We start from the raw sequence: 12,974 nt of genomic DNA on the forward strand, positions 1-12,974 counted from the left end.
TAAAATGATAAAATAACAAAAAAGTGAAAAATACTATATATGTACACATAAAATAAACATGTAAACTAAATTAATTTTTTTCATTTTTTATGTGATTTAATATTTATTACAAACAGAAAAACATATCCAAATATTACAATTATCAAATTTTGAATATAGGTTAACTTTTACACTTCAGAAAATTATAAATATATTTAAACTAATTTATTTTATAATAAAAATAATTATTTAAACTTGTTTGATAATTTTTTATATAAAAATAATAAATATACCAACTATATATGTATGTGACTTCAGTCTTCCAAAAACATATGCATGTGATAGTTATATGTTTAATTAAAAAAAAATATATAACTCTTGCAATAAGATTAGTAACAGCTGGTATTATAAGATACTATTTTTTCATTAATTGTTGTTTGTGTTCATTTTTTTTACTTTATTTAATTTTATAACTCTAAATAATTGTTATATGTGATAAAATAAAGATTTAATTAAGTGTTCGAGTCTTGTAAAAGTTACATAATTTGAACTTAATTTATATATATCTTTTTTAGAATATAGTTATTATATATATTTTTTTGTACTTTCTTTTTAAGTTCCACTTCCTCTAATTGATGTAATCCATTAAAATATTATTAAATGTCAATTTTTCGGTTAAACCATATCAACTAAAAAGATTAAAACAAAATACACAAAAATAAATAGAAATTATATTATAATAAAAAATTAATAAGAAAAATTTAAATTATGCAATTTTTTTATAAAAATCAAATATTTAATTAAGACTAAAATAAATTATAAATATTTATAAATTTATCTTGATATGTTTAATAAGAATTTATTATTTAATTATTCTTTTTATCCTTTTATAAGGAATGGATGATATTTTCCTGAACATGATGCAATTCTTACACTAAAACTTACAACTCCTAACTTTACCACTAAAGCTATAGACTCAATTAATCTGAGGGAAATTTTTTTTTTTTTTTGGAATAGCATTTTTTTTCAAAAAAAAATATAATTCTGGAATACTCTTTTAAAAATTAAAATTTTAAAAGTAATTATATATTTTTGTAAATTTAAATTTAAAAATACATTGGATTCTCTTTTAGAAAGTAAATCGTAAAAATGATTTATAAATAACTTCTTAATTTTAATTTCTATAAAAAAAATCTAGAGGAATGCAAATCTAACAATAAAGGATAAAAAGCATTCCCTTAATCCGATTGGTCTTAGCTATAAGCAAGGATACCCATATCACCCCAATGTCAATTCAGACAGCAATGTTAAATTGGGCCATGAAAATTTACCAAAACACGTTGGGCCATAATAATTGACCAAAATTATTAGTTGGGCCAAGATACAGTAACCATAGAGCTGGACTGGTGCTATCCGCATTTATACCCCAACAACCAATTGACAAAAAGAAAAAAAGATCAGCAGCTCATATATGTATAAAATTTTGATCGAAAATAAGGCGTTAAGTACATATAATTGGATCTTATATAGTAAACCAGTCTTTACTTTCCAAAATAAGATATTTTAATGCATATTTTTATTGTCACTTAAGCTTATTTTCTTTGATTTTGTCATATATGTCTTCTGTGTTTTGGTATGGGTTTTTTTTTAAATAATATTAAAAGAATTCACATTTACAAATACTTGTGCCTGATATATAATGTTTATTTAAAAGCACCTTGTGTAAAACATGTCAGTTTGATATCAAAATCATAATAAAATCATGATTTTGACTTTGAAAACAATATGTTTAGTCTAAGCAGGACCACCATATTGTGTGCCTTGTTTTTCTGTGTATATTGGATTAGTGATGGCCAAGTTTCATATCTGAAAGCGAAAAAAATCAATTACTAATGGTAACGAATTTTGATGTTGGGTTTGGCCATGCACAACACTGCACATGTGAAAGAAGGGCCTATCAGCAACTATTGATATTACAGGCATGAGATGCTAAAGATATGTTAGTAGGATTGGTGGTTGGTTATACAGACATGGGTTCCTTTGTTTTTTTTTTTTTTTTTCCATTTATTCGCTTATGATTGGAATCCAAGTTTTCTTCTTATTGGCTTTCCTCTAAGCTCAATAATTATGCAAAATCTGAGATATAAAGGAATTTACCATCCAATTGATCTTGATGGACATGGCAACTCTCTGGTGGGGTGCATTTTGGTAACCAGTCCAATTCTTTGATATAAGTTTGTGTCTTCTGGATATTTGAGTGAGAACATGAAATTGAAAATTGAAAACGACAACCTTTCGTATTTCTTCTTTTCTATGTTTCTTTTGCTAAATGTATTGTATTTAATTCCTCATTTTAGCATATTTTAAAAGATTGTAGTATGATGTACCTGATTTTAACTATATATATATATATGTGTGTGTGTGTGTATGGAGGTTCTTAGTTTTTCTTGTGCTTCAGTACATGCACATACTCTTTCTTTCATTGAGTTTGATTCTAGTTGAAGTGTTTGTAAGAACAATCTAAGGAATATCAGAGAGGTTCTTTTGGCTAATATCAGAGAGGTTCTTTTAGCTGGGAAAAAAACATATAGTTGTGGAATTTATTTTAAGAAATTTGGAAAGTTCAATCATGTTAAGGGAACGTGATAAGAAATAATTTTAAAACAAAGTCTTAACACAAGGCCACTTCAAGAACACGAGAAAATTACAAAGGAGGTTAGAAGATGTTGCAAACTAAATTTAAATGGTTCATTCATAAAACATAAAAGATAATTACTTTTGCAAGTAATTATTTAACAATATCTAAATTACATTTATACATATAAATTAATGGACCAATTTAACTAAGATTGGAATATTAAAATGCTTTTCATGAACATTGTGACCCAGAAGACAAATTTGAATCTCTCTTTCATTAAAAATAAAAATCTCGCACTTATTTTCTTTTTCTTCTTTTAATAATAAGGAACATCATGATTTTATCCCAAAATCCACTTTCTTAAACGAGTGGACGGTTCCATTATCATTGAAGTTAATTAGTGCAACTGAAATTTGCATTTCCTACAGAACATGAAATGATTGAGGAGGTCATTTTGGTCCCCTTGAATTCAAAGGGATGCTATTCACATGTTACGTGCTTATTAGAATAATCTTGTGTTTCCAAGTCCTAAGCAAAATTGGTCTAACTCATGGAAGCAACAAAATGACTGAAAGGTATTCTCTTGGAAAAAAATTCCTTCCTTTTCAACATTGAAAGGTATTGATTGAAATATGCAGCCATACCTGAAAAGAGTTGTCTATGGCTATACTCGTTAGATGAGTGCAATTTTCTGTATATGACCATTACTATATAAGTTAAACTAGTAGCTAAACTATTACTACATGGTTTATTACATTCTTACTCAATTACACATTATGATGAGGTCATATAATACATAATTTGATTTACACTATCCTTATCTCATTAGAGACATGATATGAAAAATGAGATCTTTGAATAATCTTTTCTTGCTTTTTTCCATTTGATTGGACTAGATTAGCCATCATGCATTTCACTAGGAAAATGCCTCTTGTCCCTACCGTAAAAGATTTTGCTTAATCTAAGTCTCTCATCAATAAGTCAGGTTTGACAAAAAAGAAAGGAAATTTGTAGATTTCTTAACATGCTTGCGCTACCATGACGATATGATGGTGCCAGGTAATAAGCCATAATTCTTTATTCCAAACTTATGAAGGAGATAAAGCTATGTTCATACTATAGGGGTAGAGTATATGAATTTGGGGATAACTTAATCTACACCAACTTTTTGAAGGTTTGTGAAAATGTTGCCAATACAAAAGCAAGCCAAAAGTACCTCATTCTATTTACAGCGCAGTACTATTGTTACAACATAGGTATACTTATACTTAATTCGATACACATAATAGGCTTTTATTGCAACACCTCAATAATGAAATCCTAATATGTTGTAGTTATTATCTGAAGTGAAAGTTTGATCACTAGACTTTGATCGGAGTAAACTTGGTACAAGATGTGTTGGGTGTTCTCCTTGCAAAATATTTAATTATTTCCTACTAATTAATTAAGCTAGTTTTAATTATTCTTCGGCTCCATTATTTGATATTGTGGTAGCAAGTGATATGCCCATTAAATAGAGTCCAATGCCACCTTACCTACTTTTCTTGTCCAACCCCCTATTTTGGTTAACACCACATAAAGCACTAATTTCATTTGATAGTTAACTATTTCTTTTAGAATGTGATGTCAAGTGTAGCTTACAAAATTGACGTGTCTGGGATAATATATTAGTAAATCCCAAAAGGCCTTCCAAAATCTAACTCTCTTTTCATATATTCCTATACTTTTATATAATAATATATTTCTTTTCATATATCCCTATTCTTTAGTACTATAATTTATTTGGTTAATATTGTCTTCTTCTACTCACATCCTTGTCAGGGTCCTAGTGGAGTGGAATGCATATCATCAATACTAGCCAGCCAAAAAGGTAACATATATGGATGGATCTTGAAAGGATTAACTACATTGCTACTAACAAAATGAATAAGTTGGTCTTAATTAATATACAAGGTTTGGCCATACATGTGCAGTATGATACTCCATTCTCTAAGGTTGGTTTTTCATTATCTAATTTGCCAAACGTCATGCCTTGGTTGGTTCCAAAATTCCAAAATGTCTGAGCTGAGCCTTATGCAGGACCCAAAGGAATAAATTTTCAAGGACGCACTAATTTTTGTTTTCACACATAGCATGTCGTGTTGGGGGAAAAACATGCCCCACCAATGCCTTTTTTACACTTACCATGGCCCTTTCTTGGAGCCAAAAGAGTGGCACCATATTAACACCTATGCAAGTTGGTTGTGGAATAGCACAATCTTTTTCTAAATCAAACCATTGTGTAGGGCTTGTTACAATAAAACAAATCTACAGGGGCCTAGGAATCAAAGAGCACATATGTGTCTTTATACTGTTTCTACATAGCTATTTTTGACCCCTCTGCTTTATATCATAGGTTGCTACACATTAGGCATTGCTGGTTTCTGTTTCTGTCTAATAGGCCACTGACGATTTCCTTGACTATCCTTAGCTAGCATGAATTGCTAGTTATATATTTGCCTCTGCTGATGTGAAAATTACGGAACTTGGTGTATATTGTTTATATGTTTTTTAAGTAGCTAGATATATGCAAACCAGCCTCCCCCTCTTAGGGAATTATATATATATAAATCTCAGGGAAAGAATCGAACTTGGGTTCCTCACCTTCGGTATAGTGACTCAAGTTACCACTTGGACACCTTTATGTAATTTTTTATATAAAAAAATTCCAAAATTTTCTTCAACCCTCAGACTCTTCTAGCTGATTCTAAAACGTGTTAGATTATCATGTGTTGGCCAAAGAAATAAAAATCCTACAAGTTTTAAACTTTATGAAACAGAGAGAGAGAGAGAGAGAGAGAGAGAGAGAGAGAGAGAGAATGATGTCACTTTCTGCCTAACTAGTCCTATAAAGAAACTATGGCTCCCTCTCTAAAGTAGGGAAGAAGTGTTTAAATGAAGACACTTCTTTTTTAATAATATAGATAAAACTATGAGATTAGAAGCCTGATCACACGTGAGAGCTTTGTACATTCTTCTTGAAAGTTCTGGGTGAAAAGGGATGAGAAATTGAAAGATTTTTTTTCTTTGAACATTCTCCCGTGTGTAAGGCATGAAAAGAAAAGCTTCTGTGGTCTTCTCATGGGTATGAACAAAGAGACATGGAAGTCAAAAGTAGGTATAGTAGAACATACATTCAGTAAAATCATGAAGCTTTGAAGCCTTACCACTTCCACTTAACCCTCCTCAACATGAAGACAAGGACAAAGAAGCCTCAGTGTTTTGAACTTGATCTTTTGAATAATTCAATTCAAAGAATGGAAGCTGCTGTTAGGTTTGATTGAAAAAGAATATTCATGACCACAAAAACAAGAAAACAAAAAAGCTATCAAGTGATTATTGAAACAAAGAAAATTTTCCACTACGAAGTACTTTGACCAATCCAGGATTTGGTAAGCATGATAAACTCATTGTGGATACCATACACAACCGCTATCTGCAGTTCCTAGCACTGTACTGAAATCGCTTTCAAACATAATTGGTGGAACAATAATGCAAATAATAGAACATTTTGTTAAATTAGTTGACCTATGTCAATTCTTAAACATAATAATTTGCATTTGAATTAATCAAATTACTAATCTTTGGAGGGAGTTACCCTCACCCCATATTTTTTTTTTCTTTTATAGTTCATTTTTCAGGAAAAGAAGTGTCCCCAAATTTCAGACAGCAACATTTCTGATCATGACACACAATTGGGCATGTTATGTGGCAATCAGCCGTCTGAATGTGTGGACATGAAAATAATGTTAACAACCTCGGGCAAAGAAAGGAATGGCTCATCATGTTGTCCACTTCTCTATGAGGCCAAGAAAATGGTTCAGAAAGATTGGTCTATTCAAAATCCTCTCTATACCCACATTTACAAGTTCACCTTCCAACTCATTTTCATCATAGAAATGACAGTGTAAAATACAAATATATACCAAAGTTGGAGTCAGATCAAAAGATAAGGGGTTTATGATATTTCATAAATCTATATGGGTAGGAATAAGATTCTTGTGATTTTCACGTACATGTTGCCATGTTATATTCCTACTAGGCAAGGCGTGCTACAACTGGTGCAAATTGCATTAGACCAATACACATTTGGCGGTTATGGTGGTTAAAGAAACTTAGCTCTACTATCCAGAATCATTCCTGATCACTTTGTTGTGTATCATGGTGAGATATGAAAGTGACAACATTTTTTATTTTGGCCACATTTGCATTTAATTGATGATAAATTAGTCCTAGTTTTGAAATCCCAGTAAAGTGGTGTGGCAAGGAGATTTGTACTTTCTACTTTCTTTTTTAATAAATTTACAAAATTGGAAAATTTCCAAATTTGAAGCATAAGTGCTTTTTATTTTATTTTTTCCTTTAGTTCAATGAATTGAAATTAATAATCTTGTACCATGAGTTCTTCTAATTACTATTCAAGCCCCCTTCATTAATTTAAGCCACGAGCAGTGACAGCATAGAAAGTATTCAGCGATTTCTTTTTTCTGTTTTTTATGAAGGTTTTAAATATATAACATTGACAAAAAAAATTTCTTTCTGTTTATCTTAGTGCTATTCATAAATGGTTGGATCCTTCAACTTCACTTGATGCCTTCTCAAGGTCGTTTTGACCTTTTAACAAAATACATGGGTGAATCTCATATAAAAGTTAAATTTAAGTATCTATTATGTTCATCCCTTGTAAATGGTGTTTTTTTTAATATTTAGTATTTTAAAATAACATATATCGAAATATAAAATTTTAGAAAAAAATTACGGAAATATAAAAACTCAAAAATTGCCGGTACAGGTGCAAGATTCAGCAATTGAACAACTGAAAATTATTTTTAAAAAAATTAAGTATCAAAGTGATTTTTCAAAAAAGATTAATTTTTTTAAACTATAAAATGCCAATGAATTTTATTGGAAAATTTATAAAAAAAACTTTAAAATACTAAAATACACCATCGGTGATTTTTGAAATTTTTTTTACTAAATTGACGATTTATAAATTTTTTTGTATTTCTGTATTTTTTTTAATAAAATTCCATATTTTGGTGTATATATATATATAAATGGTCGGCACATTTTCCTAATCTGTTAATTTTTTATTTTTTATTTTTGTCTTTCTTGTCCAAAGCATACACGCTCAATATAGTTTAATAATACTTTTATGTAGTGGTGTAATTCAGGTGATGTCAACATAAATTAATTTCTTCACTATATAATGGGGGTATATATGAATAGCAATTCTTGTAGAGTATAGTACTTATAAATATACAACCAATAAAAAAAACTTAACATATTAATCAGGATCTTAAAAATATTGGTTAAATAATTAAAAATAAAATATATTGAAAAGTATAATAATATGCTCCTCAATACCTTAATATAATTTTTATTATTAATTTTTAACTAATTTCTCTGGTTAGCATGACTCTTAAAATAATTTAAGCACAGGTTAATTTTAACACATTTTATTATTATTATTATTATTATTATTATTATTATTATTTTAGTATATCTTAACCATTTCAAGACATTGTGTTGCAAAAATTATTCAAATGTAAATGAGATTGCTTCCCTAATTTTAGAGTCCATGATGGGGTATATCTGTAATTCAATTAGTATGGTGAGTGATCAAGTGGTGTGGTCCTGTTATTTATGACTTATGACAAGCTGTTTGGGTTAAAAACTCAGGCCCCGCACCCAACTAAGCCTTTCATTTCATGTTCCCATCCCATGCCCACCTTTAAAAACACTCTCAATTGCCTCTTGTTGTAGATGAGTAGGCTTCAGAAGCATCTAAGTTGCAGATAGGACTCACAAAATTCACCATTTCTTTAACCTTTTCTCAATTTCTTTTAATCTTTTTCCCTCCTCATGATAAATAACTCTCTAGCTAGCTCCTTTTCTTGTGAGAGTCAGAGAAGCAGTACTAGCAATTGCAAGTGACATGATCAGAAGGTGCATGTTGAGCAAGATGGAGAAGCAGGGCACGTGCAATACTAACTCATGAACACACAATCACATTCTTGTTAGTTGCTGTGAGTTAGTCCTTCATGTGCCCCTCTTCCCCATCATGACAACAACACCTTATTGCATTTGGAAATGTTGGAGGATGGGATTTTTATTGGCTTCAGTTCAAAACTCAAGCACCCAATTCCTATTGTTTGTGTTCCATATTGAAGGTGAGTAATACTATACAATATATATATATCATTATTATCGTATTCATTAATTTTTTTATTTTTCAACATTATGATGCACTCCGCATGATATTGAGAAACTGTTATAAATTAGTGTAATTAAAGACACCGATATAAGTTTCAGAAACGTTTGAATTTAAAAAAAAAATGTTAATAATGATTAAATTCTTTGAAATAAACTAATTAAATCAATTAACGAGCAATAATGAAGTTGGATAAATGTTGAAACTTGAATGATATTAAGTGAGTGGCTTGGAATATTGGTGTATATATGTTTCATTGATATTATGATGGATAAACATGAACTGAACAATTTTCATTGTGTCATAATCAAAGAAGATGACATATTAAGCATGTGAGTTTGTCAGAATGATGAAAGGTGTTAGTGTGAGTCAGTCTAATTCGTAGGTTTCCCGTTTTCTCACTTTCTCTCTTTCTTCCCCCACTCAACGCACAAAAGATTTTGCTTTGATGTGGAAAACCCAAATGTTGCATAAAGATCATCATGCAATACTATCAGGCCGTGAAAAACTCATTTGGATTCAGTTTCATCATTTTTGTGACAACAAAAAAATGTCATTCTCAATGAAGCACTAATTAACGTTAATGACCTTGCCTCGCCTTTACATGTATGCTTTTTATTATTTGAAAATGACCAAAGTGGTACATGAGTCAGTGGCTGGTTTATCCTCCTCAAAAGAAAAAACCTCATTTGTTGGGCGCACTTGGAGGAAGTAGTGACATGCTTTTCATGGGTTAACCATTGATTCGGCAAATCTTGGTACATTTTGGCGTATAATTTTACACAGTAAATTCGTGGTCATTGAAAATTTCTTTTATTTTTTCTAGTACCTATACTTTCTAAGATCATGCCTAGTGTTTTAAATTGTAGTTGCGTTTGCCATTGCAATTATGTCACAATCCATAATATTGTAGAAGATTGTGAATAAATGCGGCTACAATTGTAGTTGCGATACAATTGTAGCTGCAGTTGCGGTTGCATAATGCAATTTAGAACACCGATCATGCCATCATTGCAATATCAAATGAAAGGAAGGCTTTGAACAAGACAAAATGGATCTTAAAAATAAAAAACACAAGACAAATTAATGGAGAGGGAATTTTGACAGATCGTAATTTAACTATAGGAAGTGAAAAGGGTTAAAAGGAAATGCAGGTGTTTCATTCTCCTCTAGTAGTGTGCTCATTTCCATAAGTATCACACATGCATACCTAGTTTGAACTATGTATTTTGCCTAGCTTCATTTCTTGTTCATTTTACAACAGAAAATTTTTAGTAAAGAAATTAAATACAAGAGTTGAAATATATGCGTGGATTGGTGCCCAAATTCTTTTGTAGTATCATCTATGGTTTTAATTTACAATTTCCAACTTCAATTGAGGCAATAATATTGCGGTTTATGATCTTTTTCCAACTGTACTACATCAATTGCATTTGCCTGCAGTTTTTCGTAATTTTGGTGATTGTAGTCATGGTTATTTAAAACGATGTCATCAATTTAGTTGTAGAAGTTTAGATGATCCAGTTCTTCGTTGTCTTCATTTTTGTTGATTATTTGAATTTTGCTTGGTATCCTAAGTTTTCAGACAATTATAGAAATACTCCACCATCCGATAACGGGCAAGTTCTCTTTGACAATATCGATAGCTAAGCGACAAGCTTTCCAAGATTACATAACCAAAATATTATAAGGTAATGATAATAAAATAAATAAAAAATTATTCAAAATTATATATATTGAAAGTGCATCGAAAAATAAGATAAATAAAGGGAGATTAATAATTTTTTAACTAAGACCCATTAATTTGTATTTGGCTTACATAAAATACAACTTTAGTTTCAGTTTTTGAAATGTGAACATGATCATCCCCTCCTCAGTTTATTAGCTACTAAACATGTAAAACTATTTAGTTAGGCGCAGTTATAACATTTTATGTCGTATAGAGGAAAAAGAAAAAGAAAAATGACTTGAGCATATACATTTTCCAAAGGCGTTGTATTGTGACAAGAAGTGATGGTGATGTTCAGAAAAATAAAAGAAGGAAATGAAGTCAAAACAACAATATAATGCGTCCAAGAGACAGCACATGTAAATGGCATAGGAAGAGTCCCCATATCATAACTTTGGTGTTACCCCTTCCGTACACCTACTTAAAGGAACTCTCTCTAATTAACCACACACAAAAAGATGCTTTTGAACTTTGGAAGTGTGTGGTGGGTATATATATGTATGTATGTAAGTGTTGTTATACCCTATAGTTTTAATAAGACTGTCCATTTTGTTTGCATATATAGCATCTAAGGAAACATAGGGTCATGGATACAGAGATGGGATAAGACTTGAGAGTTTACCATCATTATTTTGCCCATCTTAATTGATATGCCAATTTATGATAACATTCATTACCTCACTCACATTTTGGAACACTAAAGGACCATTCCATTTCCATTAAAACCCAAAAATTCATTTTATGAGTCTTTATTGCTATATTGATGTGTTGCACGATGCTTAATTTTGTCGGCTTAATTAGTGATTATTGACTCACATGCTTAAGTGGGAAAATATCAATCGAAATTCTCTTTTTTTACCATCTTGTTGAAGAAAATTGGTCATTTTATATCACTTGGGTCACCCCATTCAGCAATTATCTCATAAGATTCTTCATATTCATAATTATTAAGGTATGTGGGCCTCGTAATAAAGCAGTTTAGTTTCCTTGCACCGACAAAGTCAACTCTACTTAGAGATGAGATGCCCAAGCAACGTTTATTTTGGGTGTAAAATATATTCCTTCAAGTTTATTGATAAAAACAACTAACTATTGATATTTTTTTTAAGATTATAGAAATAAAAATTTATTTTTAAATACACTAATTATTAAAATTTTATACCCTTATTTATTATAAGATTTATGTTAATAAAATATTATTTATTTAATACACTAATTTTACTATTTTATGTTATGTATAATTTTAAATACAATATAAATTTAATGATATATAACTTTTTTTTATCGATATTGATAAATTAGTTATATATTTTTTATAAAATTAGATGAAGTTTTTTCTCACGAAAGATATTCAAATTATGCTATTTATTTTTTCATGAAAGATTAATATATAGTATACTTTAATATATTTTAATGCAAATGAGAATTTTTGAACGATGATATTAAACAATTATTAATAAATTTTGTAAGAGTATCTTTTTTCCTTTTTTTTCAACTTCTAACATTATTGATAACTATTTGTTATAATTGTATTATTGACTTTTGAACTTTAATAGATTAGATGATATTATATTAACTTTGAAACTTCAATCTTGAAATCATCATTTTGTAGTTTAGTTTTTTACCAAAAGAAATCTCAAATTGGGGAGAAGATTGCATAGGGACGTGGGTTTTTTAAATTAAATTATTTCATATTACTTATATAATATGAAAACTATTTATTAAAAACTTTAATAAAAAATTACATTTTTAGGATTAATTTAAATTATTTATGATTATTATAATAAATTCTTAACACAATTTAATAGTTTACTTTTACTTTCTTTTTCACCTATCTAAATAAGAAGGTTTTTATTTTTATTTTTATTTCCTTCTCTTCTATTTTAGTTAATTCAAACAAAACATTTTTTTATTCTATTTTTCAGTATCTTATTCCTTTATTCTCTATATTTTTTTTCTTCTATTTCAACCAATATCAAAACATGCTATTAAATCAATTCATAATAGGGATTCAAATTAAATTATTTACCAATAATGTTAAGATTCATTGAAAGAGAACAGATATATTTTTGTTGAAATGATCTAAAACATATATTAACTTCTCATGCGAACACACACACACACATTATATATATATATATTGTTTACTTGACTAGATACCGCTAACAACAATTTACTCTTCTTTTTTTTCATCCGTTTTGTGTTTTAAATGTGATTCATATGTCATGCAGCGCACTATATTTAGGGATAGAGACAGAATTAAATCAAGCTAGGTAAAGTCTTATTTTAAATGTGTATTCAAACATAAGATCAATACTTGATTTGTTTATTAAACATAAATATTGTTTAAAGACTTAGTTTAATCTTTTTAAAAA

Source organism: Abrus precatorius, unplaced genomic scaffold (assembly GCF_003935025.1).
Source record: "Abrus precatorius isolate BTA unplaced genomic scaffold, Abrus_2018 Scaffold3, whole genome shotgun sequence".
NCBI lineage: Eukaryota > Viridiplantae > Streptophyta > Magnoliopsida > Fabales > Fabaceae > Abrus > Abrus precatorius.